Source organism: Oxyura jamaicensis, chromosome 3, assembly GCF_011077185.1.
Source record: "Oxyura jamaicensis isolate SHBP4307 breed ruddy duck chromosome 3, BPBGC_Ojam_1.0, whole genome shotgun sequence".
Lineage (NCBI taxonomy): Eukaryota > Metazoa > Chordata > Aves > Anseriformes > Anatidae > Oxyura > Oxyura jamaicensis.
This window is the reverse complement of record NC_048895.1, coordinates 46,402,230-46,410,736: the sequence shown is the minus strand read 5'-3', so window position 1 is coordinate 46,410,736 and position 8,507 is coordinate 46,402,230. Positions and strand designations below refer to the sequence as shown.

Below are 8,507 nucleotides of genomic sequence, written 5' to 3'. Positions count from 1 at the left end.
AAAAAAAAAAAAAAAAAAAAAAAAAAAAAAAAAAAAAAAAGATGTCTGGGAGAAAGGGGAGATGGCAGAGCTTCTGACTGTTTCTGGAGACAGCAGATTAAAGTGGGATATCTACCTTCATCCCAGTATGCCAGCTCATGGTGAAGGAGCAGAAGGTCTCAGGCAGGAGGTGTGGCTGCTTGTCTTGCAGAGGTACTACTACCTCTTCCTGCCTTTTGATCAGGACAGAAGCTCTCTCCTGCCTGCGTTTTCAGGTTCTCTGTGGCTCTGTCCTCCAGCGGGAATGGAGTTGATGGGTTTCCCCTCCATAGTTGCCCTGGGCTTTCTGACCTTGCTGCTGAAGTACAAAGCAGTGGATTACCCACACTGACTGTCTGCCAAGTACTAATAGTTCAGATACTGGCTGCAGTTTGAACTTACCTTTTCTTCTCTTTCTTTCTTTGGTTTGTTGTTCTCAGCATTAATCATACTTTTATTATGCACAATATTTTCAAAACTCTTAACACTAATTTAAAAAATATATAAACATGAGAAATATCAACTACCCTAATATTGAGATCACTTTTTGCTATTTGTAAATACAGACTTAGTGTATTAACAATACAAAATGGCTTCTCCTAAATCATCTACCTTTTTTTTGTTATCTTTAGAGGCTCAAACCATCCAATAAGACTATGAGGGTTTTTTAGAGTCTTTCTTGATCAGAGGAAAAAAGTAACTATTAAACTTCAAAAGAACATAAGGGGATTCTGCAATGCAAGAGTTATTTGACAATGCAATCCTAACTGTAACAAATTATTCTGCTAATTTATAGAAGTAAGTAAAGCATACTTAAACCATCACAAATGTTGGTCTATCAAGACTTCTGAGCCTTTTTGATTTCCTTTGCAATGCAGAAGAAAAATGGATTTTTTTAAATGAAAAATTATTGACACTCCTCAAGTAAGTCAACAGAAGGTTTGTCATTGTCTTAAATGAAGTCAGAATCACACTATTGCAGTCCTGCTTAGTGTCATAAAATTGTCAAGCTGCCAGTTTCCTGTTTGATTGTTAATGGCTTTTTTAATGATATATAAAACACATAAATTATTTATATAGTGATTTATTCTCCTTTGCAATTAATTGTAGTCATTAGGATATATTTAATCTTACACTAGGGTTTTATTTTGCATGCTGAGGCCATTATATTTTCATTTTTTATGCTGTTTGAGAGATTTGCATTCATCCGAAAGATGTAAGCATGCCAGTGAATGATTGCATGCAAGTTCAGTGTTCAGATTTCAGGCAGTTTATGACATTCAGTCAGTGTCTTTTCAGAGTAGAGGTTTTCATTTTATTATTATTATTATTATTTTTGGTAAAGCTTCTGACACATTATTGCTAGGATTTCAGGTAAATCCAGTATTATAGCTTTCCACATTTTTTCTTCATATTTGCTGGCCTTTTTTTTTTTTTTTTTTTTTTTTTTTTTTTTCTTTTTAAATTATTATTATTTTCAAGGAATAATAAGCACGAAATGTCCATATAAAACCATGGTACATCATACAACATAAAACATATTCACTAAGATAACACCAGAATGAAAATATTAGTAGTTATAAATCCATCTCCAAGAAAAAAAAAAAAATAATATATATATATATATATATATATATATTTCTCTGCATCTGTTCATTAAATAGAAAGATACTGTCTCTAAATTGGCTAAGTTTTAAGGTCATATATCTCCTTTTAATGGCCCAGTCTTTAAAGGAGCATTCTTCCAGTTGTTAAACTAACTCTCAACATAAAATTTATGTGCATGAGGATGAAGTTTGTATTTACACAGACAACTAAGACAAGGTTTATATTCTTTTTCCCCAAAGCTGTGGTCTCCCACCTTTATGATGCTTATGCTCTTGAGATGTAGAAGCATGTGAGCCAGGCCCACAAAGTTGCCAAAGCGGCCTGAACTGCATATTTTTGGTATCCACCTCTCCTTTGTATTTTGCAGTCTTTATTGCCTTCCTGACCTTGTCAGAAGGTTGGCAATGTTTACCATGAGCAACTGAAAACTAGGAAAGCTAGAAAAAATGGAAAACATGACATGTTACTCCTTGAAGAGCTATCTATAATGTTGGGGCAGAAATAGAGCATCATAGGGTTGGTCAGCATGGGAGATCTCTATTAGAGGTCCTGTGGAATGGAGTGATAGACTTCAGTATTACATCAATACCAATGGCATTACAGCTCTGTATCAAGTGTCCATGGTGCAAAGAGCTGTACCTCCACCTGGTCAAAGACATCTCATCTTTGTTAAAAAGTTAAATTTAACTTTGTTAAAGTTAAATTTGTAGACTTTTAAGCTTTCTTTATTTGTGACCCTTTTAAAACATCCCCACTTTCACTAATATCAGCCGACTAAGAGTAAACTTGTTTTCCCTTAGCCATTACTCACCACTCCTTAGCAAGTTGCCACCTGTGGATGTCTAGGAGCCTGCAAAAAGCCTGGAAACCTCAAGCCAAAACCAAAGCAGATAGTGCAAGAAGGAAAACACATTACCTGGTTTGATAAAGCCTCCAGAGAGTCTTCAGATGAGACCTGAAACCAGATCTTCCAAGTCTTGGCCTGTGCTTATACCTTAAGAACAATTTTCTTGTCAATTCTTCACAGCTGTGTATCCTGGTAGCAACTTCTGGATACTTTGTTCAGGATCAGTGGAAGGATTTAGCCAACAGTAGTAAGCTCAAAAAGAAACCCTCAATCAAAACAAAGTTATATGCAAATAAAGTGTGGACTAGTTTTGATTATTCCTACATGTCTTTCATTCTCTGGTCAATATGACTCAAAATTAATGACATGCAGAATAGGATCTGAGGAATTCTGTTAATCTGAGGACATATAATCTGGTCATTAATAGATACAAATAGTGTCTGAAGAATTTATACTAATGTAGGTGACAGATGCAAAGTCACTCCTAGTTCTGCCTGCCAATGTCCTAGCTCTAATCAGACTATTGTCTGGGCTTAAGTTCCATAAACAATGTGTTTTCTCTGCATTGTTGTAATAAACAAAATTGAATGACAATTTGCCTCCGAAAGTGAGATTAGTATTTATTCAGGAATAAATTTCTATTTAGTAGTTTTTAAATGCACACATAAATTAATAGATAAGCTTGTTAACAGCTCTGAAATATAATTTATTTGTTGGTGTAGGCTGTTACTCAGCAGGCAATTCAGGTCTGCAAAATAGCTGCATTGTTTTAGTTGCTGACAGTCACAGTGCTTTAAATCAATTATTTCCACAAGTTCCATGAAGCAGTTTGTAGATGGTCTTATTTCATCAAAGCTTTTGTATTACTCTGATGGTAATTTCTGTTCTTCTATAAAACATCCTATAGGAAGAAACTCATCTCTCAGACACCAAACATATGGGAAAATCTGAAAGCAGAAACTCCTCAAAAGCACCCACTTCTTAACCCTGCATCATGGGGTTAAAATTCAGAGAAGGTGGTAATAAACTTTGTTGAAAAATACTTGGCTCTAAGCTATAGCAGTCAGAAAGAGGAATTTCTGAATAATAAAGCAAGTTTAGCCACGTAACCACAGCTGAGGTCTGACTGTTGTAGCAAATGGATGCTCTCTGAGTTATAGAAATTAAAGGTCAGTCATTCAAACACCAGTTATTTTATTTGACTTACATAATTAGTAGCCATTACCAGCCATTTCAACAGTCTGGCAAATGTTTATTTACTTTTGCTTCATGTCCCCAGAGCAGCACAAAACAGTCTCAACACACTGATGTATCTAGCAGCAAAAAACACCTACACCGTAATCAGAGGTGTCATTGCAACAAGGGCAAAGGCACCTCTGGTGCCTGGGTACCACGAGAAGGATGCTCTGCAGTATGGACCTTAGTGCATAGCAGCTGTCTCAGCATGGACTCTTCATTTCTGGGCAGATTTGCCCAATTTATCCTGAACTGCCAGTGCCACAGTGTGTTGCTGCTGCTGCCCAAGCTGTTTTGCTCAGTACCGGTGCAAATATGTTTGTTCCTCCTGAAAACACGGCTCTGCCCTTGTGACCATGCCCACAGAAACAGGGATGCACCAACCCTCCTTTCTTAAAATGTTCGTACTAGATTTACCGAGTTTGTGTGGCAGGGATGACTAGTGAGGTAAGTTCTCTGTCAACAGAATGAGCAAAAAATAGAGGTAGAGGCACAAATGCCACAATTGCAGCCTCAGTAGTGCCTGGGGGAGTACAGCGACTTCCCAGATAGCCGTGCTAGCTCACACCATGACTTATCTATTGACACTGGTTTTGCAGATCCAGAAGTCTTGTTCATGAAGACAGCTTAATTGCCTTAAATGAAAATGCTTGCATACCACATGGGATTTCCATGATACAAAAAGTTAAACTTTAGAAAATAAGTATGATCTAAAGTCACACGATATGGAGACAGTCAAATGTCCCTTGGATGAAACTGTATAAACTCAAGTGCTATACTTCGCCTGTGAGAACTTTTTATGGGTACAGGGAAAGACATACAAAGCCAGTTCTTTATAAAAAGAATTATTTATTATTCATTCTTTTTATTTTATTATGAGTAGGAGATAAGGTGAAATAAATGTTTCAGCTCATCTTCCCTTATCACTGCAATCCTTTTCTGGACTCACTAGTGACATAATTTAAGCTTGTTTCTCCATGTACTGCCATTGCCCTGTATCAGAGATTAGCCTATACCTGGTTGATTAATTCTGATAGCTGGAAATAATACAAGGAAGGTGTTTTTAAAGGAAATTATAGGGAAAAGGTTTGCATAAAAATGAGAATTTCCATCAACATGATGATGTTTGTAAAGGTGATCTAATTTTTCTTTCAAAGCATACACTAATTGCTTAAATCCCCTTACCTCTGTGAATACTCACAAACAGAAGTACTGGGGTTACTGTTCCTGTCGCCCCAAAAGATAAACATGTTGATAAGACAATATGAAATAGTAAAGCAGTTTCAGATTGATATTTTTTCCTCTCAGTCAAACAAATGCAGAGAAGCAGCTATGAAAATAACTTAAAATAAGCTTTAATGCCAGGGTCATGTCTGTTCCTAGTGATAGAGGGATGATGTTTGAGGATGATGGATGAACATGCTGATCTCTTCTGTCCTTAAAAAACTACGACATCAGGTCTCTAAGCTCTGAGAAAGGTCAACCATCTTTTCTGAGGCAGCCAGAGCAGCAAAAATGCATATCAGGCCAAGACTTTTCAGAGCACTTTGAAGGCCCTCTAGGAAACGGTGATAACACCCCAAATTTAGAGCAGTCAGTCGATAGGAGTATGGCTAACATGACAGTTTCAGGGTTCAAAGTAGCCTGTGAAAGCCGCACAAGGAGAAGCAGTCCTGGGTATTTGTCGAAAATTCCCTTCCCTAGCTGATGTTGGCAGGCATCCTATAGGCTGGGTCAGGCTGCAAAGCTTCAAGGTGAGAAGCTGCCCTTAGGCACATTTGTACTCACTCTTATTTGCATCTGAATTTGCCCTGAAAAATCTGCAGATGCATCCAAACCTCAGCTTGCCAGCCCAGGCCTGGCATCAGGGCCACAAAAAGGAGGGGTGGCTGGCACGGGGCAATTTGATATGGCCCGCTGCGTGAAGAGGAATGGAGACCCTGTGGCTTCTGTCCTGGGTCTGCACTGACAGCAAGGACCTCCTGCCAGCAGCAGCGGCTGGACACCTCCTTTCTCCTGGCAGGCCACAGATTTGCGGACATTATCCGCAAACAACAGCAAAGGGGCTGGGCCAGCTGAAATTTGGCCAGTTCAGGTGATACACAATTTTGCTGCCTCATAGTTTGTTATAAACCTCACAGCCCTTTCTGAATCTTGGAGATAAACAAGGGAATTCATTACACGTATTGGCTTATTAAGAGTGACATCATCTTTCAAGGTTTAGTAAACTTCATGTGTTTCCCACCACAGGTAGCTGATTAAGCATATGAGGGCCATCAGTTTTTCCGAGATTATGTAACACTGCTGTCTATCTTTCTTAGCGTATTTTTTTCAGAGTAGCAAGCGAGTCCTGATTTACAGCATCATGCCATGTTTTTAACCCTTTTTTTCCATCCATCAAAGACACAGAAAAGCGATTTCGGGCCATTTACGTAGGGCGTCGCCGCCATTTTGCAGCCCCTCGCAGAGGCGATCGGCCCCGGGGCAGACGCGTTGTGCAGCGGGGCGGGGGATCGAGGCGGGCCCGGCTTTTTTCTCCGCATCGAGGCCGCTCCAGGCAGCCGAGGGAGCCGCCAGGGCCCGGCAGCCCTGGCGAAGGAAGCTGACGAGGCATAGGCGGAGCCAGCAGCGCCCCCTCCCCGGCCATTCAGAGGCAGCCCCTGTGCGAACTCAGGCTGGAGAGAGTGTTCCATCCCGCTCAGGCGAACAACAAACACATCTACCGGCTGTCTACCTAGAGCTAAACCGGCGTGGTACACTAGGCAGAAAGCTCTTTCTAGAAAGTTCGTGGCGACCCAGACTGACTGACTGCTCGAAAATGCAGTGGTTTAGGTCTGTGGGTGCACGGAGTGCCTGAGCATGTTGCTGCCCTCTGAGGGTGGCAGAGACACCGTGTGTGTGAGGTGTGAGCAGGTGGATGGCCCGGTTAGCCTGGTGGCCGAGCTCAAGGAGGAGGTGGAGAGGTTGAGGGCCATCAGGGAGTGTGAGCGGGAGACAGACTGGTGGAGCAACTCCCTGCCAGGCCTGAAGGAAAGGCGGGGGGGTGAGACACCCCAAACAGTGGTAGACCCCATGCCCTGTTGCCTTTGGGCAGAGGGAGGGGGCCTAGGAGATGAACAGGAATGGAAACAGGTCTCTGCTTGGCATCTCAGGCAACCTTCCTCCCTACTGGCCCTGCCTTCCCAGGTGCCCTTACACAACAGGTTTGAGGCCTTGGAGCTTGAGAGACTGGTGGGTGAGGATGCCTACGGCAAGGAAGTCTACTCCATACCTCAGGACTGCCTCCACTAAGAAAGAAAGAAGGGCAATCGTTGTAGGCGACTCCCTTCTCAGGGGAACGGAGGGCCCTATTTGCCAACCTGACCCTAACTGTAGGGAAGTCTGCTGCCTCCCTGGGGCCAGGGAAAGGGACATTGCCAGAAACCTTCCTAACCTGGTTTGCCCCTCTGACTACTATCCTCTTTTGATAGTCCAGGCTGGCAGTGATGATATTGATGGGAGAAGCCTGAAGGCTATCAAACGGGACTTTAGGGGACTGGGATGATTAGTGGATGAAGTGGGAGTACAGGTGGTGTTTTCCTCCATCCCTACAGTGGTGAGGAGGAGTACAGAGAGGACCCAGAAAGCCCACCTGATAAACACATGGCACAGAGGCTGGTGCCAACACAGATTTTTTTTATTTATTTATTTTTATTATTATTATTATTATTTTGACCATGGGGTGCTTTACCCACCCTGATAGCTGCAGATGGGTTCCACCTGTCTCTAAGGGGAAAACGGATACCAGCCCAGGAGCTGGCAGAGCTAATTGAGAGGGCTTTAAACTAGGTAAGAAGGGGGATGGGGAGGGAATAAGGCTCATTAGAGAAGTGCAGAAGGAACAATGTCAGGGCTGGGAGAGAAGGCAGTGGCCCAACTGAAGTGCATCTGCACTAATACATGCAGCATGGGCAACAAACAAGAAGAGCTAGAAGCCATCATGTGGCAGGTAAGATGTGACTTGATTGCCATCACTGAAACGTGCTGCATGACTGTAGTGCTGCAATGAGTGACTGTAGGGTCTTCAGAAGGGACAGGCAGCACAGAAGGGGTGGTGGTGTAGCTCTCTATATTAGAGAGTGTTTTGATGTCGTAGAACTCAAGACTGGAAATGATAAAGTTGAGTCCCTGTGGGTTAGGATCAACGGGAAGGCCAACAAGGCAAGCATCCTGGTGGGGGTCTGTTAGAGACTGCCAAACCAGGATGAGGAGACAGATGAGGAGTTCTACAGGCAGCCGGCAGAAGTTGCAAAATCACCAGAACTTGTTCTTGTGGGGGACTTCAACTTCCCAGACATACCTGGAAATGCAATACAGCTCAGAGGAAGCAGTCTAGGAGGTTTCTGGAGAGCGTGGAAGAGAGTTTCCTGATGCAGCTGGTTAGTGAGCCTACCCGGGTAGGTGCCCCGCTGGACCTTCTCTTCACAAACAGAGAAGGACTGGTGGGAGATGTGGTCGGAAGCTGTCTTGGACAGAGTGACCACGAAATGGCAGAGTTCTCTATTCTTGCTGAAGTCAGGAGGGGGACCAGTAAAACTGCTGTTTGGACTTCTGGAGGGCAGACTTTGAGCTGTTCAGGACACTGGTTGGCAGAGTCCCTTGGGAGGCAGTTCTGAAGGGCAAAGGAGTCCAGGAAGGCTGGGCACTCCTCAAGAAGGTAATCTTAAAGGCTCAGGATTGGTCTGTCCCCATGTGCCCAAAGATGAGCTGGCACAGAAGAAGACCAGCCTGGCTGAACAGAGAATTGTGGCTAGATCTT

At 42.7% G+C, this 8,507-nt stretch overlaps 1 long non-coding RNA gene across 1 annotated transcript in view; it reads left to right on the top strand.

The window, feature by feature from the left end:
- LOC118165110 overlaps positions 1 to 8,507 on the top strand; it is a 59,620-nt gene that overhangs the window by 43,333 nt on the left and 7,780 nt on the right. Inside the window, exon 5 of the long non-coding RNA XR_004749869.1 lies at positions 651 to 714. This is a non-coding gene — a long non-coding RNA (uncharacterized LOC118165110). The remainder of the gene's footprint in view (positions 1 to 650; positions 715 to 8,507) is intronic.